The 27,511-nt window shown below is 42.3% G+C and overlaps 1 protein-coding gene across 2 annotated transcripts in view; it reads right to left on the bottom strand.

The window, feature by feature from the left end:
• The window catches only part of RAB7A (RAB7A, member RAS oncogene family), a 45,242-nt gene extending 18,174 nt beyond the window's left edge, over positions 1 to 27,068 (bottom strand). The window contains exons 1-2 of one of the 2 annotated variants that reach the window (XM_059706817.1): positions 26,868 to 27,068; positions 12,798 to 12,858 (exon numbers count right to left, since the gene is read on the bottom strand). The gene's annotated coding sequence lies outside the window, so the exon portion shown is untranslated. The remainder of the gene's footprint in view (positions 1 to 12,797; positions 12,859 to 26,867) is intronic. The other variant, XM_059706814.1, reaches the window with a different exon arrangement.
• Positions 27,069 to 27,511: the final 443 nt, after the last annotated feature.

Here is a 27,511-nt window from a genome sequence, read left to right as displayed (position 1 = left end):
ATCTCAAGTAGCATGCGCTCCCCTATTTGCTCTCCATTCCTTTATTCTGCCTTATTTTTCTTCAGAGCATTACCACTACTTGACTTTTGTTTGTTTGTTAATCCTCACCTGAGGATATTTTCCCCATTGATTTTTTTTAGAGAATGAAAGGGTGGTAGAGTGACAGAGAGAAACATCGATGTGAGAGAGACACATTAACTGGTTGTGCTTGCACCTGCATGCGCCCCAATCACTGGGATTGAGCCTGCAACTGACGTACGTGCTCATGACAGGAATTGAACCTGCAACCCTTCAGTCCAAAGGCCAACGCTCTAACCACTGAGAAACTGAGTAGGGCTCCTTGACATTTTTTTAAAAATATATTTTATTGATTTTTTACAGAGAGGAAGGGAGAGGGGGAGAGAATTAGAAACATCGATGAGAGAGAAACACCGATCAGCTGCCTCCTGCACACTCCCCACTGGGGATGTGCCCGCAACCAAGGCACATGCCCTTGACTGGAATCGAACCCGGGACCCTTGAGTCTGCAGGCTGACGCTCCATCCACTGAGCCAAACCAGTCAGGGCGCTCCTTGACATTTTTATGTATCAGTTTGTCTGTCTTCTCCCTCTTTTAGTAATCTCCTTGAAGACAGTTTTATTCCCCACTGTACCTCCCGTGCCAATTAGAGAATTATTATCAAACTAGAGGCCCGGTGCACAAAAATTTGTGCACTGGGGGGGGGGGTCCCCCAGCCCGGCCTGTGCCCTCTCGCAGTCTGGGACTCCTCAGGGGATGTCCACCTGCTGGCTTAGGCCTGCTTCCCCGGAGGATCTGGCCTAAGCTGGCAGTCAGGGAGCCCTCGGGGGATGTCCACTTGCCAGTGGGGAGCAGGCCTAAGCTGCAGTCAGACATCCTTAGCGCTGCTGAGGCGGGAGAGGCTCCCGCCACCACCTCTGTGCTGGCAGCCATCAGCCTGGCTTGTGGCTGAGCAGAGCTCCCCCTGTGGGAGCGCACTGACCACCAGAGGGCAGCTCCTGCATTGAGCGTCTGCACCCTGTGGTCAGTGTGTGTCATAGTCACCAGTCATTCCCAGTTCTGCTGTTAGGTCAATTTGCATATTACCCTTTTATTATATAGGATAGGAGTGCATGAATAATACTTGACTTTGAGGCTCTTACTTTTACTCAACTTTTTCCAGAAAACCTTTCAGGCAGCCCTCCTATACCCTTCACCAGATAGGTAATCTTTGCTTAACCCTCTTCCACAACTGACCACACCATGTCCTATTTTATTTATCAAGAGAGGGCTCCTGTCTTAATTACCTCTCAGTCCCCAGAGCATGGCTCAGTGACTTTCAGAAAATAACTGGCTTTCAGAAAAGTAGGAGTCCTAAACATGAGCAACTTATTTAAAGACTGTTAGAGGAGCACTGCTCCTCAGACAGTTGGAATCTCAAGTATGAGTCCTGTGTTCACCTCTAGAATCTGGAACTCAACACTGAATGTGAGCGCCCTAAAAAATGCCATCTTACTCCTTCTGAGAATCCCTAGCTTAGGTCCATTATCCTCAATAGACAATGAAATACCCAGGAGACGATGAGTAACAAAGTAGCATCCTACTCCTGCCTTTCGCAGAGATGGGAAAAATAAGTGTTTCTACATAAACAAATAGGTAAGGAAGTAGGTCCACAACAGCCAGGTGTTATTCCTCTACAGCTTGGAAAAACAAAAGTCAAGAATGGGTCTCAGAAAAGCTATTCTTTAGTTTCATCTTTAACCACCTAGCTTCCTTAAGGATAAGGCTAATAGTTCAATCTGCAGTGGGAGTGACTTAATCATGAAATTCTGATCCCAGACTACTGAAATGTTTATCCTGTCTTTGCTATCTATTATTAGCTGTGTGACCTTAGGCAAGTCATGTAATTATCTCCGTTGGGATAGGGACATAGGAATAACCGTTTTTATGTTCTAAGGATGATGTGAGGCCTGAAGGAGTAAAATGCAAAGGACAGTGACTAAAATATAGTGGCTAATAAATGTTGACTGCTATCATTTTAATGTGTGCAAAATACAGAGATGAATAAATTACAGAGGTAATGAGAGAACCAGTATGTCATAGAGAATAGGCAAGGTATTTAAGCTACACTCTGCTGTTTCCAGACGCTTGACTGTCAACTGTTCTCTTTCAACAGGTGATACTATACCAAAGACCACAAACTGAAAGGAAATATTAGACCTGACCACAGCTCCACCGAACATGATTAGATAATAAGCACTATGCTACTGAAAAGTGGCATTTTCCGTGGCTTCAGAAACATGTGGGAACGGGACTAGACTAGAGGCAATTTACTGTGCACTTAAACCATACCCCATTACCCATACCTCGAGGTTCAGGCTGTCTCAGTGCCCAAAGCCTCATGCCCATGGCTGATCTATGAAGACCCCTAGGATTTGTTTAGAAAGCTCCCACTTGTGCTAGTTAGAAGGTAGAGTAAGATGAGGGGGAGTTGTGCAAAGCCCATTTCCTCTAGGCTTCCACTATATCTACGTGTGTGTGGGGGTTTTTTTGTTTCTCCTAACAGAATACATCAGAATATTGCATATCACAATACAGCAAATATTGCAATAAAGGGAGTCAGACCAAGTTTTTTGTTTCCCAATAAATATAAAAGTTGTTCTCAATATACTGTAGTCTAGAACTGTGCAATAACATTATGTCTAAAAACAATGTATATACCTTAATTAAAAATGTTTTATTGCTAAAAAAAAATCATCATTTGAGCCTTCAGTGAGTCATAATCATTTTGCTGATGGAAGGTTGTGCCTCAATGTTGATGGCTGATGACTGATCAGGGTGGCAGTTGCTGAAGCTGGGGTAGCTGTGGCAATTTCTTAAAATAGGACAGTAATGAAATTTGCTGCATTGATTCTTTTTTTTTTTATAGTAAAAGTGGAACAAGTACAGACTCCACGTGTGGAGAGGGAAAGATTCCCACAGAATGGACTCCCACGTGGGGAGGGGGAAAGGGTCCCCGATTGACTCTTCCTTTGATGAATGATTTCTCTGTAGCATGCGATGGTGTTTAGTAGTATTTTACCCCAGTAGAACTTCTTTCAAAATTGGGGTCAGTCCTCTCAAACCCTGCCACTGCTTTATCAACTAAGTGTATGTAATACTCTAAACCCTTTGTTTATTTCAACACTCCACAGCATCTTCACCAGGAGTACATTCCATCTTAAGAAACCACTTTTCTTGCTGATCCATAAGAAGAAACTCTCATTCATTCAAGTTTTATCATGAAGTTGCAGAATTCAGTCCCACTTTCAGGCTCCAATGTAATTCTAGCTCTCTTGCTGCTTCCACCACATTTACAATTACTTCCTGGACTGAGTGGGGTCTTGAACCCTTCAAAGTCATCCACGAGGGTTGGAATCAGCTTCTTCCAAATTCCAGTTAATGTTGATATTTTGACTCTTCTTTTTTTATATATATGTATTTTTTATTGATTAAGATATTACATATGTGTCCTTGTCCCCACGCACGTTACCCTCTACCCCCCCCCCCCCCCCCCCCGCTCATGCCCTCACCCCCCTGTTGTCAGTGTCCATTGGTTAGGCCTATATGCTTGCATATAAGTCCTTTGGTTGATCATCAGTTGCATTAACCCCCAACAACAGTCAGGCTATCCTCTGAAGCTTTGAAGACAGGCATTGACTTCTCTTGCTATGAAGGTCCTAGATGGTATCTTCTTCTAATATAAGACTGTTTCATCTGCAGTGAAAATCTGTTTAGTGTAGCCACCTTCATTATTTTAGCTAGATCTTCTGGATAACTTGCTGCAGCTTCTACATCAGCACTGTCTGCTTCACCTTGCACTTCTATGTTATAGAAACGGCTTCTTTCCTTAAACCTCACTGACCAACCTCTGCTGGCTTCAAACTTTTCTTGTGCAGTTTCCTCACCTCTTTCAGTCTTTATAGACTTGTTCTGAATTAGTCTTTGTCTTTTTAAAAATATATATATTTTTATTTATTTCAGAGAGGAAGGGAGAGGGAGAGAGAGATTTCATTGATAGGCTGCCTCCTGCACAACCCCCATTGGGGATCGAGCATGCAACTGTGGCATGTGCCCTTACTGGGAATTGAACCGTGACCTCCTGGTTCATAGGTTGACACTCAACCATTGAGCCACACCGGCTGGGCTAGACTTTGTCTTAAGGGTATGTTGCAGCTGGTTTAATCTTCCAACCAGACCACTAAAACCTTTGCCACATCAGCAATAAGTCTGTTTTGTCTTCTTATCATTCTTGCGGTCACTGGAATACCACTTTTAATCTTCAAGAACTTTTTCTTTGTTTGCATTCACAACTTGGCTAACTGGCGCAAGAAGGCGAACTTTTGACCTATCTCAGCTTTCAAACATGCCTTCCTTGCTGAGCTTAATCATTTCTAGCTTTTGATTAAAAGTAGGAGACATGTGACACTTCTTTTATTTGAACACTTAGAGGCCATTGTAGAGTTATTAATTGGCTAATTTCAATACTGTTGTATCTTGGGGAATAGGGAGGCCCAAGGAAAGGGAAAGGTGGGGGGATGACTGGTTGCGGAGTAGTAAGAACACACACAATGTTTACCGATTACATTCACCATCTTATTTACATGGGCACATTTTTGGTACCCCACCCCAAACAATTACAATATTAACATCACAGATCACTATAACAAATACATTAGTAATGAACAATTTTGAAATATTGAGAGAATTATCAAAATTAACAGAGACATGAAGTAAGTAAATGTCAGGAAAATGGCACCAATAGATTTGCTCAAAACATGTTTACCATAAACCTTAAATTTGTAACAAACATTCCCTCCCCCAAATATCTGCAAAGCACTATAAAGAGGTATGAGTTTACATTCCAAACTACCAGTTAAACTACCATCTTCCTCCCCAGGGACTGTCTTGACCAAGGTTTAAAGGTCTCATCCCATGATCTGGTATCACATTTTGGAATAGAGATCAGAATATCACACTTGGGGCAAATTTTAAATCCAAAGAAGGGTAAATTAAGGGAAAGGATAAATAGAAGATAAGAAGCTTTACAGCCGAAACCGGTTTGGCTCAGTGGATAGAGCGTTGGCCTGCAGACTGAAAGGTCCCAGGTTCGATTCCGGTCAAGGGCATGTATCTGGGTTGCGGGCACATCCCCAGTGGGAGATGTGCAGGAGGCAGCTGATCGATGTTTCTCTCTCATTGATGTTTCTAACTCTCTATCTCTCTCCCTTCCTCTCTGTGAAAGATCAATAATATATATATATATATATATATAAAAGAAGCTTTACAAAGAAATTCTTGAAGAATATTTAAGAAAGTCATTAATTTTGAGGATGGGAAAAGGGATTTCTATAACTTGGTTTAGTGAGTTTCACTGGTGTACTCAGTATCCTATATAACAAAAGAGAAACATGTAAATTGACCGTCCCTCCACTATGTCATCAGCCAATCAGGAGTGAGTATGCAAATTAACCTGCAAAAGCCAGTGGATTAATTTGCATATACAGGCGCCGGGTGGAGAGCAGAGCAGGAGAGCCGGAGGCTTGGGGGGACGTGGTTCCCTCGATTGCTCCCCCAAGCCACTGGGCGGAGAGCAGAGCGGGAGAGCCTGTAGAGAGTGGAGCAGCTTGGGGAACTTGGCTCCCCAAGCCACCAGATGGAGAGCAGAGAGGGAGAGCTGGCGGCTTGGAGGACTTGGCAGAGTGGGAGGCTGTGGGACGGAGACAGAGCAGGAAGGGAAAACCAAGAGCGCAGGAGCACCAGGAATGCTGGGAATCGTAGTTCTGGTGGCAGATGGATCTCCTAGACCAGCTGTGGGCAAACTACAGCCTGTGGGCCGGATCCGGCCCGTTTGAAATGAATAAAACTAAAAAAAAAAAAAAGACCGTACCCTTTTATGTAATGACATTTACTTTGAATTTATATTAGTTCACACAAGCACTCCATCCATGCTTTTGTTCCGGCCCTCCGGTCCAGTTTAAGAACCCATTGTGGCCCTTGAGTCAAAAAGTTTGCCCACCCCTGCACTAGAGCAAAGTGAGCCTGGAGCAAGTTACTGTTGCGGTGGGGGATGGAGAGAAGCAAAGATGAGAGACATAAGTAAAATCAGAGTGTCTAGGAAAAATTAAAGGGAAGATAGCCTAAAACTTCCAGGAAATCTCCAATGAAGCAAAGAAAAAATAAATGCCTCTATTATTCTGTGAGCAACAAACCAAACTGGGTTGGGGTCTCAGACAATTCGCTCATATGATTGCAAAGACAGACAGAAACTCCCGGATTGGAGAGGGCTCCCCTGAGGGCTCCCAGATTGGAGAGGGTGCAGGTCGGGCTGAGGGATCCACCCCAGCGCACGAATCTTCGTGCACCAGGCCCCTAGTTATTTAATAATATCAGAAAGCAAGCAAGCAGGAAACAAGCTCCCTAGTCCCGCAGGACAGATTTCAGGTTTGTTTCCTTTTATCTTTTTGCTCACATAGGTTGCAGGCTTATTGTGTGGCCATCTTGTCAGGCTGACCCTCTTGGGCAGCAGAGGCGCCTTTCCTCGTCTGCAAGCCCCAGTCGGAGTAATCCAGAAACTACCTGAGGGTGCAGGGCGGAAGACCCTTAAGTCCCCACTATTGCCGTTGCAAAGCCTCAGCATGCAATCTGGTATTTTATTTCTCCCACGTTTTCACTTAGGGCTTGCTAAATATTTGGGGGTTGTTGCAAATGGTATTCAATAGTTGATCCAAAGAAATCACACATCTGGTTTCACTAGGATATAAATGGTTTTAAACTGGTAAAAGTTAAGAGCTATGTTTTTGTACTTAATGCTCTCCAGGATCAAGAATGGGACACTTGCTCTAAGCGATTTGGCTCAGTGGATAGAGCGTCAGCCTGCGTACTCAAGGGTCCCAGGTTCGATTCTGGTCAAGGGCATGTACCTTGGTTGCAGGCACATCCCCAGTCAGAGGTGTGCAGGAGGCAGCCGATTGAGGTTTCTCTCATTGATGTTTCTAACTCTCTATCCCACTCCCTTCCTCTCTGTAAAAAATCAATAAAATATATATTTTTAAAAATGGGACACTTGTTTTTAGAAAAAAAGCTAAGAAAAAAACAAACAAAACAAAACTTGTACACAACCTTTGCCACAAGAAGCTGCCCAAGCCACAGTCATTAAAATCTCCACTGGTAGTTTTTGCTTTCTGTAACCCATCTCCATCACCATCTTCAATGGATTTCTGAATACTGTAATTACTTTTTTTAAAAAAATATATATTTTATTGATTTTTTTACAGAGAGGAAGGGAGAGAGATAGAGAGTATAGAACATCAATCAGCTGCCTCCTGCACACTCCCTACTGGGTACATGCCCTTGACCGGAATCGAACCTGGGACCCCTGAGTCAGCAGGCCGACGCTCTATCCATTGAGCCAAACTGGTTAGGGCTGTAATTACTTTTTAAAAACGTATAGAAATTTGTAATTGGAAACCAGTTCCCTAATACATAGACAACTTATTTTTACAGGAGAAAATGAATCAGGCAGAGCAGAATAAGTTGTTATATACAAGGTCCCTGACCCCAGTTCCTTGGAAATGAACATTTTAGGTAACATTAATCTGGTTATATACAAGCATCTTCTAAAACCTTTCTAAAATAAGGTATATTAAGAACACATTTTCTTTCTTCTGCTATCAAATCAAACCTCATCAGTGTGCTTTAGAAAGAATTCCCTACAAGAACAAACACTGACAGTATTCCATATGCGGAATTGATTCTTTCCCTCAAGTACATTTCTTGTGTAATAAATCAAAACGTAGAGTTTCTCTCCACTGCCTGGAGTTATCATCACTTTTCTTGTCTCTGAAGCAAAGAAGTCAAATATGACCATATAGACAGACACAATAAAGAAACACCAAGCAGGTAAAAAGGTCAGGGAAAATACCTTTCAAGGGTCTGGGCTGGGCAGGGTTAGTGAGGGCAGAAAAGGCGTGACAGACAATGTAAAGGGATGTGTGTGTGTGTGTAGGCTAAGAACAAGACTGGTGTGGGGGGAAAAAGAGCAGGGAAGTGTAGAAAGTTGGGGGTCAGTGGGCCATTTCAAAGCCTGAATTTCTGTAAGTTGAACAATTTTGCATGGTGATCAGAAACATACAATGACTAGGCTTAAGTGGAGGTGAAGTCATAAAGATAACAGTGTAAAATGTAGGGAATTAAACTGAACCAGGAGTTTATTAGATTCAAGGGCACAAACCAATTAAGGTAGAGCTGGAATTACCAGGTGTCAGTGCAGGCCCAGTAGTTAACCATGCTGTTCTGAAATACTACCAGCTCTCATAGCAGAAAGGATTCTGATTCACCAGGGCTAGGGAGCAGGTTCCATTAGGCATTTTTAAAACTTCCCTCTGGCCCTGACCAGTTTGGCTCAGTGGATAGAGCGTCGGCCTGCGAACTTAAGGGTCCCAGGTTTGATTCCGGTCAAGGGCATGTACCTTGGTTGCGGGCACGTCCCCAGTGGGGAGTGTGCAGGAGGCAGCTGATCGATGTTTCTCTCTCATTGATGTTTCTAACTCTCTATCCCTCTTCCTTCCTCTCTGTAAAAAATCAATAAAATATATTTTAAAAAAATAGTTCCCTCTGGTGACTGAGGCAATAATCACTGTTCTGATTTACATGTGTGTCTGATACAAAATTGTAATGATGACACTACATATCTGAGTAAATGTTAACGATTCAATAAGACTGGGAGAGTTAAACCAACTGATTTTCTATAGGCTATTAACATTTTTACTTGCTTGGTGTTTCCAAGTTGCCTACCTATGAACAGTTAGATCTTTCTTTTTTTATATATTAAAAAATGTTTATGTTGACATTGCAGACTTTCCCCATTTCCCCACCTCCCCTACCCCCTCGCCCCAAGTCCCCCTTGGCCTTCACCACACTATTGTCCACGTCCATGGGATATGCATTTATGTTCTTTAACTATCTTCCTTATCTACCCCTCTCCCCTCTGGCACTCTCCAATCTGTTCCATGTATCAGTATTCCTTTATTTTTTAAAAAAATTACAAAGTTTCTCCCTGAGATTTCCAGTAACTATGACCCCATACACAGTCATTACACTATTACTGACTATATTCCCTGTGCTGTACTTGACATCCATGTGAACTAAATCTTAACCAAAAAGATGACTTTTGGCCCTGCCAGCATGGCTCAGTGGTTGAGTGTTGACCTATGAATCAGGAGGTCAGGATTCGATTCCCAGTCAGGGCACATGCCTGGGTTGTGGGCTCGATCCCCAGTGTGGGGCATGCAGGAGGCAGGAGGCAGCCGATCAATGATCATCTCTAATCATTGATGTTATTCTCATTCTCCCCCCCCCCCACCGCCCCCTCTGAAATCAATTAAAAAATATATTTAAAAAAGAAGACTTTTATACTGCCCTGTCCCCCATTCACCACCTCCGATGAAAGTACTGAATTGTAGAAAATTCAGGTAAGTACAAAGGAATGAAAAAAAAAGCCACTCACAATTCCATCTCCTAGGAACAATCACTATTAGCATCAAGGTATAGGTCTTTACAGGTTTCCTGCAAATGGTTGAGGTTATACTGTTTATAACTTTGCAGTCTGTTTTTTTTTTCTACATTAAATATCTTCTTCCCATGCTATTAGCATTGAGATTGCACGATATTTCAGCATATGGATAATTACACTCCTTTCCTTGTTATTAAGCACTCAGTTGCTTTTTTTAAAAAAATATATTTTATTGATTTTTTTACAGAGAGGAAGGGAGAAGGATTCAGAGTTAGAAACATCGATGAGAGAGAAACATCGATCAGCTGCCTCCTGCACACTCCCCACTTGGCATGCGCCCACAACCAAGGTATATGCCCTTGACCAGAAACGAACCTGGGACCCTTGAGTCCACAGGCTGACGCTCTATCCACTGAGCCAAACCAGTTAGGGCAGTTGCTTTTAATTTGATGAAATGAATCTATGCATATAATCTCACAAATGTGTTATTACGCAGGTAAACAGTATGAATATTTTGAGGATTCTTAAAATATACTGACAAATTATTTCCAGAATAATTTTCCCTATCAGCAATAAATCAGTATTTTCATTTCACCATCCCCCAACTATCATGAGCACAGATCATTATTAATCATACACAGATATACCTCAGAGACCATGTGAGTTCAATTACAGACCACTGCAATAAAGCAAGTGTCTCAATAAAGTGAGTCAATCTTTTTGCTAGTATAGGATCTTGCTTTCAATGTGTAAAAACACACAGATCTGTAAGGCACAATAACACGAGGTATACCTGCAGCTAGAAATGAGGATCAACTGGTTCCATAGATTAATAGAGTCAAACATTTTTAAAAAAATATATCTTATTGATTTCAGAGAGGGAGAGGGAGAGATAGAAACATCAATGATGACAGAGAATCGTGAATCGGCTGCCACTGGGGATCATTCATTTAACAGATGAGAAAACAGAAGTTCATAGGTAGTCATTGGGTTTATAAAAATATTCAGATGTAAGACTGGAGCCCAGGGCTAATTACAATGACCCTCATATTAGCCAATACAATGGGCTGATCACCAAGATAAAAAGGCGTTTCAGCCTTAGCTGGTTTTGCTCAGTGGTTAGTGTTGGCCTGAGGAATGAAGGGTCGAGGGTTCAATTCCAGTCAAGGGCACATACCTTGTCCTAGCTAGCCGGTTTGGCAGAGTGAATAGAGTGTCGGCCTACGGACTGAAGGGTCCCAGGTTCGATTATGGTCAAGGGCACATGCCCAGGTTGCGGGCTCAATCCCCAGTAGCGGGCGTGCAGGAAGCAGCTATCAATGATTCTCTCATCATTGATGTTTTTTATTTCCCTTACCCTTCCTCTCTGAAATCAATAAATATATATACATATATATATATAAATGCATTTACAAGGATCCAGTGAAAGGTAAGAATAGTACAAGCTAAAGCAACCAGGAAAAGCTTTAAAATGAGCTGGTGATACCTGAGTCAGTTAAGAAATGAAAGGAACTGGCAGAAAACACGCTGACGGGAGCAGGGAATAAAGCATAGTATGGAAAAGGTAAGTAAAGCATTTCAGGGCAAAATGGGATGTACATCAAAAGAAGATCAAAGCAAGGAAGACAAGTTAGAGTTCTGTGGACAGATGTTAAAAAGAGACAAAAGCCCAAAACGGAGTCACTTGCACTAAGCCCCAGGACACCAAACCAAGAATTAATGCCTGATTTAATTACAGTTTTAGCTTCCTTCAGCAACAGAATCTCAAACTAGTCAATCTGGAATTACCTGTTCAGAACTAGTGAGGTAATCTGCTTGACAGACCCCTGCTATCCCATAAGGGAAGGTTACCTTACCACCAATAATCCACTTCACTAGTTAACTTCCCTGTCTCGCCCCCTCCTCCCTATAAAAGTCTTTTATTTTGTATAGCTCTTAAGTGCTCCTTTCTATCTGCTAATGAGATGCTGCCTGATTCCTGACAAATTGAATCCAGACAGTAAGATTTTTAAAATTTTTTAGTTGATTTTTTTTAAAACACAGGGAAGGAATAGGACCTAAGCTTACTTCATGCAAAGGATATTTCAAGTCGCATAAACTGAGCTTATCACATTTATCTTTTAAAAGAAATGGATTTCAGCCGAAACCGGTTTGGCTCAGTGGATAGAGCGTCGGCCTGCGGACTGACAGGTCCCAGGTTCGATTCCGGTCAAGGGCATGTACCTGGGTTGCGGGCATATCCCCAGTGGGAGATGAGCAGGAGGCAGCTGATAGATGATTCTCTCTCATCGATGTTTCTAACTCTCTATCTCTCTCCCTTCCTCTCTGTAAAAAAACAATAAAATATATATTTAAAAATACATAAAAGAAATGGATTTCAGCCCTGGCTGGTTTGGCTCAGTGGATAGAGCGTCTGCCTGTGGACTGAAGGGTCCCGGGTTCAATTCCAGTCAAGGGCACATGCCCAGGTTGCGGCCTGATCCCCAGTAGGGGACGTGCAGGAGGCAGCTGATCAATGATTCACTCTCATCATTATTGTTTCTATCTCTCTCTCCCTCTCCCTTCCTCCCTGAAATCAATCAAAATACAAAAAAAAAAAATAAAATAAATGGATTTCTGCAAGGATGTACCTGGAGAGCATTATGTTAAGTGAAATAAGCCAGTCAGAGAAAGATAAGTATCACATGATCTCACTCATTTGTGGAATATAAAGAACAACTTAAACTGGTAAATAAAAACAGATCGAGAGACACAGAATCATCGAACAGACTGTCAAACCTCAGAGGGACGGCAGGGGTGGGGGTGGGGGTGGGAGGGAAGAGAGATCAACCAAAGAACTTGTGTGCACATAAGCATAAACAATGGATATAGACACTGGGGGGGAGGGGGGAGGCTGGGAGAGGACAATGGGGAGAAAAGGGGACATATGTAATACTTTCAACAATAAAAAAAAATACTGAAGAAAAGAAAATGGATTTCTATGGAATACTATGCAGCAGTAAAAAAGAATCTCTTACTCTTTGAGACAGCACGGAGGGACCTGGAGAGTATCATACTAAATGAAATAAGTCAGTCAGAGAAAGATAAGTATCACATGATCTCACTCATATGTGGAATCTAAGTAACAAAATAAGGTGATGAACGGAGTGGATCCAGAGAAACGGAAGCATGGAACAGAGTGCAGAATCTCGGAGGGAAGGGGGGTGGGGGGTGGGAAGTAATCAAACAAGAACCTTGTATGCATACATATGTGACTCATGGCCTCCGACAATGGGGTGATGAGGGCCTGGGGCAGGTTGGAGGCGAGCTGGGGGGGAAAAGGGGGACATATGTAATACTTTCAACAATAAAGAATTATTTTAAAATAAATAAAAGAAATGGATTTCTTAGGCTAGGAAAGTGATTTATCAGTGATGATGGGTATCTTGGTATCTTTTTTAGCATTTTAAGTATCAGCCAACTAAAACAAAAATTAAAAAAATTTTACACTAACTGTTGGGGGAAGCATGCCCCCCCTCCCCGCACCAGTTATTACCTATTAAAGCAAACCAATATAAAACTAGCACCATTTCCCCAAATATTTCCAACTCTGCTTTCCAAGTCCATAGTAGAATCACTTTCTTAAAATTTTGTTTTATTGCTTAAAGTATTACAAAGAGTATTACATATGTCTTTTTTTTCTCCCCTTGACCTTCCCCTGGCCTCCCCTCCCCCCCCTCCCCGTGTCTTGTATCCATTGGTTATGCTTATATGCATGCATACAAGTCCTTCGGTTGATCTCTTACTCCCCCCCCCCCCAACCCTCCCCAGCCTTCCTGCTGTAGTTTGACAGTCTGTTCGATGTTGCTCTGCCTCTGTATCTATTTTTGTTCATCAGTTTATAATGGTCTTAATTATCCATAAATGAGTGAGATCATGTGGTATTTTTCTTTCATTGACTGGCTTATTTCAGTTAGCATAATGCTCTCCAGTTCCATCCATGCTGTTGCAAATGGTAAGAATTCCTTCTTTTTTTACAGCAGCATAGTATTCCATTGTGTAGATGTACCACAGTTTTCTAACCCATTCATCTGCTGATGGGCACTTAGGCTGTTTCCAGATCTTAGCTATGGTAAATTGTGCTATGAACATAGGGATGCATATATCCTTTCTAATTGGTGTTTCTGTTTTCTTGGGATATATTCCTAGAAGTGGGATCACTGGGTCAAAATGGGAGTTCCATTTTTAACTTTTTGAGGAAACTCCATACTGTCTTCCATAGTGGCTGCACCAGTCTGCATTCCCACCAGCTGTGCACGAGTGTTCCTTTTTCCCCACATCCTCTCCAGCACTTGTCGTTTGTTGATTTGTTGATGATAGCCATTCTGACAGGTGTGAAATGGTACCTCGTTGTTTTGATTTGCATTTCTCGGATATTAGTGACTTTGAGCATGTTTTCATGTCTCTTGGCTTTCTTAGGGCAATTTTCAAAACTGTCCCAAGAATGTCCTCTTTTGAAAAGTGTCTATTTAGGTCCTTTGCCCATTTTTTGATTGGATTGTTTATCTTCCTTTTGTTAAGTTGTATGAGTTCCCTATAAATGTTGGAGATTAAATTCTTATTGGTGATAACATTGGAGAATCACACTTCTTGGTCTCTTGTGCAATGTGACTCATTCTGTCCAGTGAGTTGTAAGCAGAAGTGACATGTCATTTCTGGGCTAGGACATTTAACTGTAGGACTAAGACTCTACAATAGTTTGTTGTTGTTGTTTTTCACTTTGTCAAGAGAGCCAGCGATATTCCATATATGGCTGCTCCTTCAGCTGGAGTAGGAATGATGCAGAGCCCCTGGAAACCCATGCTGAACATGCTGCATGAGCAGCAAATAAACCTATGTTGTTTCCAGCCATTTTAAGAGTATTTGTTGCTACAGAATAACCTAGCATATTCAGTCTGATAATGCTTGAAAATTCACTAGCTGGAAATTTACATGTCAAAAGAAACGGAATAGTCAAAGCATCCTTCTTTTTTAAAAAACAAAACACACAAAAAAAACCTAAACAAAAAAAAAACACCCACTTAAATAAAACTAAATAATAAAATTTACATAGAAGATACTATTCTTGCTATTCTCACCACTATTAAGGTTAAAGAAACCTGCCCACTGAGAATACTGAGTGTGAGCACCGGTCCCACGACTCTATGGCATTAAGCATGTCCTTTCAGGCCATTTTCTCATCTGAAAAAAGATGGCGGTAACTTTAATTCTGTTGTTTGAACTCTGGAACGAAGCTTAAACAAGGTAACAGTTGAGCTCTATAAAATGTAAAGACATTGTGTGTGTGTGCATATATATACATATATGTATGTACACACACATACGCACACACACACACTTTGTTTCAGGTATCACATTCGTCTAGGGAGGGAAAATACTAAAGCAACTTTCATAAAGAAGCAAGTTCCTTGGGAGGGAATTCTTGTTAAGAGGATTTTGCAGTCCAGGTCAATAGATTGAATGTGATGTTCCCACTGTTTTCTAGCTTTTCAAATGCAGGTACCAAACCAAGAGCTAAGAGCCTTTTTAAAATTATTAATATATTTTATTGATTTTTTACGGAGAGGAAGGGAGAGGCATAGAGTTAGAAACATCGATGAGAGAGAAACAGCGATCAGCTGCCTCCTGCACACCCCCTACTGGGGATGTGCCCACAACCAAGGTACATGCCCTTGACCAGAATCGAACCGTTCAGTCCGCAGGTTGACGCTCTATCCACTGAGCCAAACTGGTTAGGGTGAGCTAAGAGTCTTTTAATAAGAGACCAGAGCCCATTTCTCTTCTTTTTGGTATGGCAGACTGGAAAGCAGATAGCTAGTAAAACAGACAGTTACACATAACTATTATAACAAAGGTTTTGATATCAACCCTAGATCATCTCAGGCATTTACCCAGTAAAACAAATTGCCCTTAAATTGCCAAGATGAGCCCACAATGGAAGGACTGGCTAAAGGAAAACCAAATTATCTTCCACCATCCTATCTCCTGAACCAGCTCCCACCCTTTAACCTGTGTTAAAGGCACTGCTGAAGAAGCAAATCTTTGAAGGTTTAAGCATAATATTTGCACTTCAGGCCTGGTCCCACCAATCTAAATGTATGCTGCTTTAGACAAATTATAACAAACATCAAAGCTATTCCTCATCCATAATTTGGATACCAAATCTTATCCTATTCTAGCATCATCCAGTGAAGATATCACTTTGGCTGATACTTTCTTTTTAAGATTTTTTATTGATTTTTAGAGAGAGAGAGGAAGGGATAGAGAGAAACATCAATGTGATAGTGAAACACTGATTAGCTGCCTCCTGCACAACCCCTGCTGGGGATCAAGCTTGCAACCTGGACATGTGCCCTGACAAGGAATCAAACTGGCAACCTTTGGGTGCATGGGATGATGCCCAACCAACTGAGCCACACCAGCCAGGGCTTGGCTGATACTTTTAAACATAAACTGTTCAACATGGCAATGAAGTGCCTATCTTCCCCTCTGCCCCTCTCCAATCTGCCCCCCATAAATATAGTCATTCCCAAATTGGAAATACTGCAGTCCCTTCATCTGCCTTACCATTTCCCTATCTCCATTCATGTGCTATGCCTTCCCTACAGCTGTAATGGCTTTCCCAAGTCTTCCCTCCATATCCATTTATCCAAGAATCCACTGAGCACCCACTTAATCTGGCCACTGATCACCTCTAGCATTTTATTTTATTTTTTTTAAATATATTTTATTGATTTTCCACAGAGAGGAAGGGAGAGAAACAGAGAGCCAGAAACATCGATGAGAGAGAAACATCGACCAGCCGCCTCCTGCACATCCCCCACCGGGGACATGCCCGCAACCCAAGTACATGCCCCCAACCAGAATCGAACCTGGGACCTTTCAGTCCACAGGCCGACGCTCTATCCACTGAGCCAGACCGGTCTCGGCACCTCTAGCATTTTAAACTATTTTTATGACTCTCATCTGCCTTGTTTTCACAATTATTCCTAAACCTCCAGTCCTTTTTATTTTATACTTCCCATAGCTGCCAGCAGTGTTTTCTTATAGCATACAATAAAAATCTGTCAAATGAAAACAGAATACATAGTTTATCATTCAGGAAAGCAATACATATTAATTAGTGGCTTAAAAGCATAACTAACATGCTACAAATAGTAACTTATTATGCAAAGTTAGAGCTGGAAAATATCTTCTAAGTTGACTGAGTAAGATCCATCCTAGAATAATGACTTCTCCCTGCCCTCAAGGAAGTTAGGGTGGGGAAGAGGCAAAGTCTTGTAATAACATTCCACCCAAATTAAACTCTTAAGTAGATGTACAAACCTCAAGATCACTCAGCCAGAAGGCTATTTATCAAATACCAACTAATATCTAAATTATCAGTCAGGACATGCAAAAGAGAACTACTTCTAGCATGTATGTTAGGAATACATATTGTAAGGACTCGTGTCAAACTAAAGAAGAGTTTGAATGAAGCACTATCTACTATGGATAGGTTCATAACCCACAGATGATATTTTGATGCCAATTCTACCACTGGGAATGGATCCAGATTATAAAAGCAAAAACTAATCCACAAGGATAACTATGAAGAGCCAACTGCTCACTAGTCTGAAGCCATTCTGCTTTTCTAGTCCCAATGGATTTATGAAGCATTTACAGTGAAGTGGAACCTCGGTTCTCTAACTTAATTCATTCTGGAAGGCTATTCGAGAAGCAATATGTTAGAGAACCAAATCATTTTTATCCATTAGAAATAATATAAATTGAATTAATTCATTCCAGACACCCAAATGATTCCTTGTTTTAACCTTTCTTACATAGTACATGTCTAATGTACTGTTTAATCTATTAAAACCCCCCACTGCTTTTCTTAATTTATCAAACCATCCCCTACTAGCCTTAAATCAATCACTTTCAGCACTCGTTCCAGGGGTATCTTTCAAGAGGTAAATATGCAGCATTTTCGCATTTACACATATCACTGCCTTCAAAATGCTGTCACAGCCAAACTTTTATTAAAATAATTTTTTAAAATTGATTTCAGAGAGAGAGAGAAAGAGAGAGTGAGAGAGAAAAAAGTCAATGATGAGAGAGAATCATCGATCCGCTACCTCCTGCATACCTCCTACTGGGGTTTGAGCCCACAAACCAGGCATGTGCCCTAACTACAGTAAGAATCAAACCGTGACACCCCATCACCTCCTGGTTCATGGGCCGATGCTCAATCACTCAGCAACACCAGCAGGGCAAAGGTTAACTTCCTTTTGTTTACCCAAATCAACAACAATTTTTCTACTTCTTCAGTTGCCTGTGAACATTGTTTCAGGAGCACTTTCACACTTAGCAACATCAGCACTCTATTTACTTACATTTTTTTGTTAATCCTCACCTGAGTATATTTTTTCCATTGCTTTTCAGAAAGTAGGAGGGGGGGGGGAGAGAAAAAGAAAGAGAGAGAGAAACATCAGTGTGAGAGAGACGCATCGACTGGCTGTCTCCCACAGGTATGAAACCCAGGTGTGTGCCCTTGACCGGGAATCGAACCTGCAACCCTTCAGTGTACAGGACAACACTCTAACCACACTGGCCAGGGCAACATCAGTACTCTTTATGGCCTCTTTATGTTTTTAAATTCTGCTAATCGTCCATTTTGCTAGCAACAAAAGCCAAAAAACACAAAAATATTCACAGCACAATTTCCTGAGATGTTAACAAGTCAAGGTTTAGCAGTAACCTGACTCACACTCCTGCATTCTCTCTTTTGTTTGTGGCCTAAGAGACACTTTTTGTCATGCTGATATATCCACATGAAAGGGTTGTCAGGTCAAGAACCCAATTTGTTCCACAACCAAGGTTTGACTGTTCTCTCAAACTATGACAAATTTTGCTACAAAACAATCTCTCCATCCCCTCAAGGATTGCCTACGCTGGTACTGAATGGAGCCATAAAGAAGCAGGCTCATACCAGAAGAGCAAAAATAAGAGACTAAAAATAAAATAATAGATGTTAGCAAAGACGTGGAACATACAGAACTCCCATACACTGCTGGCAGGAGTGTAAGTTGGTACAACTTTGGAAGACTGGCAGTAACTACCAAAGTGTAATAGGCTGAACTGTGTCTCCCCAATTCATATGTTGAAGTCCTAACCCCAACACTTCAGAACATGACTGTATTTGGAGATAGGGCCTTTAAAGGATAAAGGTTAAACGAGGTTATGAGGGTGGGCCCTAATCAATATGACTAATCTATAATAATAAAAGCATAATATGCAAATCGACCAACGATCAAACAGAATGACCTTCTGGACAACCACACTATGACACACACTGGCGCCAGGCCAGCCAAGGCGGGTGCCATGTGATTTGGGGGAGAGGGGGCGATCTCCACCACTGCCCCAAGATTGCCCCGCAGAGGAAGGTCCAGGCCACGGGTCGGCGGGGCGATCAATCGAGGGGCTCCGTGGAACTGGGAAACCCGGGGTGTGTGGCAGCACCAGGCAAAGGTGGGTGCAGGAGGGCTTCGAGAGCCGGGGCTGCAAAGCCGGCAGCCAGGGGAAGGAAGGCCTACGCTTGCATGAATTTCGTGCATTGGGCCTCTAGTGTCCTTATAAGAAAGAGAGATTAGAACACAGACATGTACAGAAGAAAGACCATATGAAAACATCAATAGAAGGTGGTTATCTGCAAGCGAAAAAGAGACGCTTCTAAAGAAACCAACCCTGCTGACTCCTTGATCTTGAGCTTCTAGCCTCCAGAATTATGAAAAAATAAATTTCTGTTGTTTAAGTCATCCAGGCTGTGGTATCTGTTAAAGCAGCCTAGCAAAAGAATACAGATACATACTCTAAAACTCAGCCTTCCACTCTTCTGTATTAATTCAATGGAAATGTGTACTCATACAGCTTTATTTGCAACAGCCATAAACTATATCCTACACAAATGCCCATCAATAAGTTAAAAATAGCCTGGCTAGTGTAGCTAAGTAGTTAGGCATCGACCTATGAACTAGTAGGTCATGGTTAGATTCCTGGTCAGGGCACATGCCTGGGTTGTGGGCTCAATCCCCAGTGGGAGGCGTGCAGGAGGCAGCCAATCAATGATTCTCTCTCATCATAGATGTTTCTGTCTCTCTCCTGCTCCCTTCCTCTCTTAAAAGAAAAAAAAAAAGTTAATAAATACATTCTAGTATTTCACATAATGGAATACTACTGAGCAATGAAAATGGAATTGCTACTACATAGAACAGTATCTCAAAAATAATACTGAGTCATAGAAACCAGATGCAGAATAGTACATAGTGTATGATTCCATGTATACAAAAGCTCAAATCAGACAAAATTAAGTGTTAAAAATCATCAGACTCATTACCCTGAGAGGAGGGAATGATAATGACTTGAAGGAGGCACAAGGGAATTTCTGAGTTTATGGAAATTTTCAACTTCACTTATTTGTGCACTTTTCCGTATGTATGGTTCTACTTCAAATACTAAATGACAAATTACTAAAAATTAAGGGCAACACGCTACTTGTCCAGTGTCACCATGGCAAATAAACCTTATTCTGCAATGGGATGCATCATTAGGCTCTTTACCTACTGCCATTAAACATTTGAAAAATACAGAGTCTTATGATCCCCAGGAGATAATTTCCAGCTTCTCATCGCTGAGCGTTATTAGAAGTCCCGCAGAGCCCTAACCGGTTTGGCTCAGGGGATAGAGAATCGGCCTGCGGACTCAAGGGTCCCGGGTTCAATTCTGGTCAAGGGCATGTACCTTGGTTGCGGGCACATCCCCAGTGGGGGATGTGCAGGAGGCAGCTGATCGATGTTTCTCTCTCATTGATGTTTCTAACTCTCTATCCCTCTCCCTTCCTCTCTGTAAAAAAATCAATAAAATATATTAAAAAAAAAAAAAAAGTCCCGCAGGTCAAAGAATCCAAGAGTGTTCAGTCCCCTCCTCAGTTAAATTCTCACACCATATTTTGTATTCAATTTTATAAAGGAAGTAATGTATTAAGGTATATATTCATAGAAAGAAAATAACCAGTTAACACCTTGGTCTTCCTCTAGGTCAGGGGTGGGGAACCTTTATTCTGCCAAGGGCCATTATAACATCATTCACAGGCCATACAAAATTATCAACTTAAAAATTAGCCTGCTATATTTGGTCAAACATTTAATTAACTCAACCCTAATGCCTTGGCAGGGCCAGACATTCCCCACCCCTGCTCTAGGTATTGAATTTAATTTTTTCTTCTTTTTACTTCTGTATATTCCTAGCTTCCCTCCCCCATAAGAACTGACAGATTTAATAATCAGCGAAAGAGAAATGCCATTTAAGTAAAATTATGGGAGAAAGATACATTTTTATAAGCAGTCAAATGCTGAGGCCTTTATGGTAATCATGTATAATCAAAAAGACAGGACGGTGCTTGAGGAAGATCACTGAGCTATGTTTCAATAGACCTAGATTAGCATTCTGGGTAGCTAGGACACCTGAGCACTCAGCCTCAGTTATCTCAGACAGAAAATACAGAAATGGCTACCCCTCTAAGCCTACACAGTTGCTGGCAGCATTAAATGAAATCCTATGCAAATTGTAAGCACTACACAAATATTAGAAAGCATTAAAAAATAAATACTGTGTAGGAAGATTTCTACAAAACATTAATGGTCTTTAACAACCATCAGAGGATTTAACACCTTTAGTACCGCACACGAGCTTTCTTGTGTTTCGCGCACCATCTGTTAAGGACCGCTCACGAGTTTTCTCGTTTTTCACGCGCCATCTGTTATGGACCTTAGATGTCAACACACTGTCTTGTCCACATCGAATGAAGCGATCTCATTGGTGGAAACGGTTCAGGTCAATCTACGAAAAACTATATAATTGCACGAACCCATAAAGCATTGCAGTTACATTGTATTTTGGTCATTCGAATAGTCTTCGTCTTCAAGTTCCTGGCGCTTTTAGAAATGCCCTCTCTCAGAAAAAGGAAGGAAACCAATGAAACTGATACACTTCCTTTCATATTGTTCCATTCTAAGGAAAACGATGAAATGGACAAAAAAAGTAGTGCTGTACCTTATAAACTGTGGACTTTTCAATTCATTTAGAGTGTACAATGTCCTCAATCTACAAGCAAAAATGAAGTATAAACAGTTTCTGCTATCGGTGGCGAGAGACTGGATAACGGATGACAATAATGAAGGCTCTCTGGAACCAGAGACAAATCTGTCCAGCCCTTCCCCTGGGGGTGCAAGGAGAGCACCTCATAAAGATCCACCCAAAAGGTTGTCAGGTGATATGAAGCAGCATGAACCTATGTATATTCCAGCGAGTGGAAAGAAAAGATTTCCTACGAGAGACTTCAGAGTTTGTGCCGCCCATGGAAAAAGGAGTGAATCTAGATACTTATGTAAATTTTGTTTGGTCCCTCTTCATAGAGGAAAATGTTTTACGCAGTACCATACGTTAAAAAAGTACTAGGAACTTTAATTGTTTAATTGTTTTTGTAAATAAAAATGTTATAATTATTGAAAAACAACACCTAAAGTGCTTTATGATCTGTAGTTATGATGATTTAAATAACGTGCAGTTTGCCCAAAAACGTGCGGTCCCTGGCATATGTCTTAGAGATTTCTATGCGGTACGCAATGTGTTAAGAGCGGCACTTAACCTGCTACTCAGATGACCCAAAGTTACTTCAGGGATTCCCAGATCTGCAGGTGCACAGAGAATTGTTGGTAGACTGATTAAATACCATATGTAATAGGCACTATTTTTAAAGTCTACGTTGCTACGGCTGGGTTTTTTGAAAATTCACAGTAGCTTTGACATGTATATTCAAGTAACTCAAACTAAAAGGTTTGTCATATGGAAATAAAACTTTTTAATTAAAATTGCATACAAAGACTGGAGACCAATGACATAACTATTTACTTACAATGCAATTTTTTAAAAAATTAAAAATTTTTTTCAATTACAAGCTTACATCCAATATTATTCTGCATTTCAAATGTACCACAATGTAACTGTTAAAGGATTCCTGAACTGAGCTGGATAACTCCAGGAAAGTAGTAGTAAGAAGCAAGGCATCTTTACTTGAAAGAGAAGGGAAAACAGAGCGAGCCAGCCGCTCCTTCACTGTGTCTGGCAGCAGTCACACAAGTGCATTTGAGAACCAAGCAAGTTACAGAATTCCTAACACTGCCCAGTGCAGAGGCCTCCCTTAATATGCGCCCTCAGATTTGTTCTGTACTGACATAAAGCAGTCCTAAGCGGCCAGGAAATGGACAACAGAATCAGTCAGACTGATATCCACGGCAGTGATGACATCACCTAAACAGGGAGCCATAGGCAAGGCGTAAGGTCCCTTGCATCAAGTACTGTATCTTCAGGCAAATGAACAAGGTCAATACTGTATGTCACCACTGGACTCAACATCCAAGCTCTCTTTCTTCCCCCAAAAGACATTTTGCAAGTAGCTATTCTTAAATTTGATTTTGAAATCAGACTGGAGTACTAAAATTGAAACTAGTCAGAAACACTGCTAAAAAGCCTGTTCTGATTTCATCTACCACATCACTTTTACCCAAACACCACGAGAAGTTTTAAAAAACAAATGCAAACTATTTTTTCTGTGTATAATGCATATGTGGAGGGAAAATGGCAGAAAACTGAAAGAAAATGTGAGAGTAAATAACTGAAAATACAGACATATTGCAGAATGTTGCTGCAGCAAACTGCAGACAAACATAGAGATCTATTAGATGGCATTAATAGATAAGTGTTTAATAACACATAGGAATGGATGCCTGGAATACATGGCAATGTTACATGGGCGATTAAGAGTCAGCAGAAATTCAGTAGGTACAAAATGGGGTGGAAGGGAGTAGTTAACTTTTAAAGCTTCAGTCTCCTTTAGAGAATGGCGTCAGTACCAAGGGGAACCCCTCTTTAGTCTTACTCAGGGAGGACTCCTCTCCTTACTTCCCTGGAAGACCTTACCTGTAACTCCCAGTCCAATATCTGGTCAAATCTTCCTTAGCTATGAGTGTTGAATTATATAAATGGAATACCAGACAATTTATCACAGCAATAATGGTAAATATGTCAAATCTCAGAGAGGAACAGTATCTAAGACAATTGTCACACCTGGGTGGTTTGGAGTCTGGGTTTGCTACATTTTTGCACAGAAAGGCTAATATCAAATCAAATGTTAGGGCAGAAAATGTTATTAGTGCAGATGTCTTTAGAGATTTATTCAAAGCTAATCAAAAATCAAAACCTTTTTGAATCACTTGGTTGTGGGGTCGGGAAAGACACACTTTTATTATAAAGCAATGCTTTTTAATTATGGGGGTTTGGGGGCTTAGACCCAGTTGTTGCAAAGTTAAATAAAAATAAAAATGTTGCCTCAAGTGGTTGCTAACGATGATCTGGAGGAATATACTAAAAACAAAACAAAACAAAACAAAACAAAACAAAAACATTTTTAGTACCTTCTCCTACATTCCACCTTTCTGTTTGTTTACTCTGCAGTTCTATAAATGCAACTCAGATCCCCTTTTAATGAAGAGGGAGCCAACACAGTTTTGGGAGATGGGTAGCATAGATTTTATCTAGGATGATGCTGGTACTGTGGCTGGTAGGCACTACATTAAACTTTCCTCATCAGCTGAAGAAGAAAAATCCAGCAAGCCAAATGTGTCTTTGTTCTAAGGGCACTGCAACAGCTAGCATTTGCAGCTTAAATGGCAGGACATGAACTCCCTCCCATCAGAGCAAAAGGAGAAACAAGCTTATTGTTGAAGGTTACTCTTCAAAAAACATGATCAATTAGAAACCATAATATTCTCTTCCATACTCTCTTAAAGAGCAAACCATACAAATGCTGTTAAATTAACAAAGCCTTTAAGTTAGCCAAAACACTATGGATTTACTCGCAGATAAGAAATAACTCCTCTTTCCAAAAGCCTCAAGTTCTACAGCCAAGCCATTCCACAACAATATGCTTGGCCATGATCACTCGCCATTTTTTATTTCCTTGAGGACAGGAACAATGCCTGTCTCCCTGAGTCAATATCCAGCAATGCCTGATACATGGCAGATACTCAAAACATTTGATGACTAAATGAAAAGGTGCTTATCATACTCTCCTCTAAACGTAACATATTACTTAAGGCTACCATACTTATTACTCACTTTAAATATATTAGGCTGGGTAGCAAAGTTAAAAAAAAAATAAGAAAGAGCCCAGCTGGTGTGGCTCAATGGTTGAGCATTGATCTATGAACCAGGAGACACCGGTTCAATTCCCAGTCAGGGCACATGCCCCGGCAGTGGCTCAATCCCCAGTGTGGAGCGTGCAGGAGGCAACCAATCAATGACTCTCTCTCATCATTGATGTTTCTATCTATTCCTCCCTCTCCCTTTCTCTCTGAAATCAATAAAAATATACTTTTAAAAAAGAAATTAGAATTGTAATACTAAGCTTGAATTTCGACAGTATCTTCAGATGTACTCACATCTTGACCCTGGCTGGGTAGCTCAGATGGTTAGAGCATTGTCCCGATATGCCAAGGTTGCAGATTGGACCCCTGGTCAGGGTACATACAAAATCAACCAATAAATGCACAAATAAATAGAACAAATCACTGCTTCTCTCTCTCCCTAAAAATCAATAAATAAAAATTACAAAAAAACAAAACAAGAAATACTTACAACTCCCTTTCCAGTTCTTAGACTTAAATCTGAACAAACTCTCTCCCAAGTCTGAAGAGAGACACACACTAATAGGGGGCTATTATTCCACGGATGAGCAGTCATACAGCTAATAAGCTGCTTAAGTCACAAGCAGGAGACAAGAGCCTATTCTTTTGGAATCCAAAGAGAAGATACAGTTATTTTCAACCAGAAAGAACCTACTGGCTATACACAATGTACTAAGGTTTTAAGAAAGGTGGACATGGCAGGATAGCCAGGCCTACTTCATTTGACGGAAGATTTAGGTAACCAAAATTTACAAACTCAATTCAGTACTTTGTTAGAATTCTAGAGCTCCTAATTTACTGGCATCACACTACAAAAAGATGTGTTAAAAGTCACAACTGAAAACAAGAGTGTTTTACGGCTTTGGGGTAGAACTAATTTCACCAAAGGAGGGTTTCAAATGACATCACTAGAAAAGAAAGGCGACAGAGAGGGAGACAGGCAGATACCAGGTGGCAGAAGATAAATCACAAGCTTCAGGGTCACCTGGAAGCACCGCACCCACAGGCCGAGAGCAGTGCTCTGGCGTCTGCCTGCCTGCGCTTGAATCTCTGCTGCGTAACTTAGCAGCTGTGTGACCTTAGACCAACGACACCCTCTCTGTTCTCTGATTTCCCTATCTACAATGGGCACAATAACGGTACTTTATAATGGCTGCTCTGAGAATTAAAGATTATCTCTGCAACGACCTTGCCATGCTGCACAGCATAGTATAAGTAGTCAAATGTTTGCTAGGATTATTCTCCATTTTCCCACTTTGAGGAACCATTAAGCAGCAAGACGGCCGCCGACGCGCGGTTGTAATTCACACACAGCTCTTCAGCCAACCACCATCTTTCCCCCGGTAAGTTTGACAACTTCTTTCAGGGTTTACTGTAACATGTTTATGATAAAAAGTTCCCTGTCTCCCAGAGCCAGAGGCGTGTCACATGTATACAAGTGTTTGAGGCGAGCCCAGTGCATGTGACCTGACTCACTGCCTGTATTCAGGGGACCTCTCGCACCGAAGAGTCAGGGCCTGTTCGACCGAAGAGACAGAAAAGTGGCTCAGACCTGGGCGATTTCACCAATGCCCGCGCTGATGGTGGCGACTAGGTCCCCAGCCGACACAACAGCTGGGGATCGGCTCCGACACCCTCCCGATCGCCGCTCCAAGGAACGCAACCGGCGCGTCCCACCGCCGCACAAGGCTCCCAGTGCCCGGCGGCCACCAAGTCAGGAAACCTTCCCGGGGCTCCAGTCTTGACGCGACCAGTAAACAAGGCGTCCGTGACCGCCGGCCAGGGGTCGGCCAGCCGGCCAGAGGTCACAGCCAGCAACCTCTGACCTCTCCCAGGCCGGGCCTGCTCCCGGGGCCTGAGCGACGCGGCCTCCCCGCGCCAAGCGCCGGCTGGACCCAGAGCTGCCCAAGAAAAGGATGACGCGAGGCCTTGGCGACTGAGGGGCTAAGGAGGGGGATGGGGCCGGGCAGCCGGCCGGGCTGGGCCCGCGGCTTACCTCGGCCGCTCCGCTGGGCGCTCCGAGCCGGGCGTGTCACAAGGGCTCCCGCCGAGAAGGAGGTGCAAGGGAGGACGGGGACGGAGCAGTCCAAGTTCCAATTCCAGCAGACCCTTCGGCGATCTCCCCAGACTCCAGCACCAATACAGCCGCCGCCTAGGGCTTTAAGGCCAAGACTCCGGCTCCGCTCCCACTTCCGCCACCGCCGCCGCCCCGAGCGGAAGTACCTGTCACGAGGCGCTCGACGTCAAGGGTGCGGGGAAGGAGCCCCGCCTCGACCTTGCGTCACGCTCTGGCAGCCTCCGGCCTGGACCTGGGTCACGTGGGACAAACATGTCTGCTCCCGGTGGTTATCGCCATCTTTGAGGCTCCTGCAAGGGAAAGGGCGGCGCCATGTTAAATCCAGGCGCCTGTTTAAGCCATCCATCCTCTAGTTCCCCCGGAATAATGAATGTGGGGGCGGGGCGGGGTGGGGGAGGGGTGTGTGCGCGAAGAAGTAGGGTGGAAACGGGGATAAACTGGACCTTCCATTAGTGTCCCTTTCCCCGAAGGCACTGGTCAGCCCAACAAGTAATCCTGAGTGCCCAGAGCTAATCATGATCCAAGTTTGCTCTAGGAAAGGCTTTCCCAGGGAGAAATCTGTT

Source organism: Myotis daubentonii, chromosome 8, assembly GCF_963259705.1.
Source record: "Myotis daubentonii chromosome 8, mMyoDau2.1, whole genome shotgun sequence".
Taxonomy (NCBI): Eukaryota; Metazoa; Chordata; class Mammalia; order Chiroptera; family Vespertilionidae; genus Myotis; species Myotis daubentonii.
This window is presented reverse-complemented; position numbering and strand designations above follow the sequence as displayed.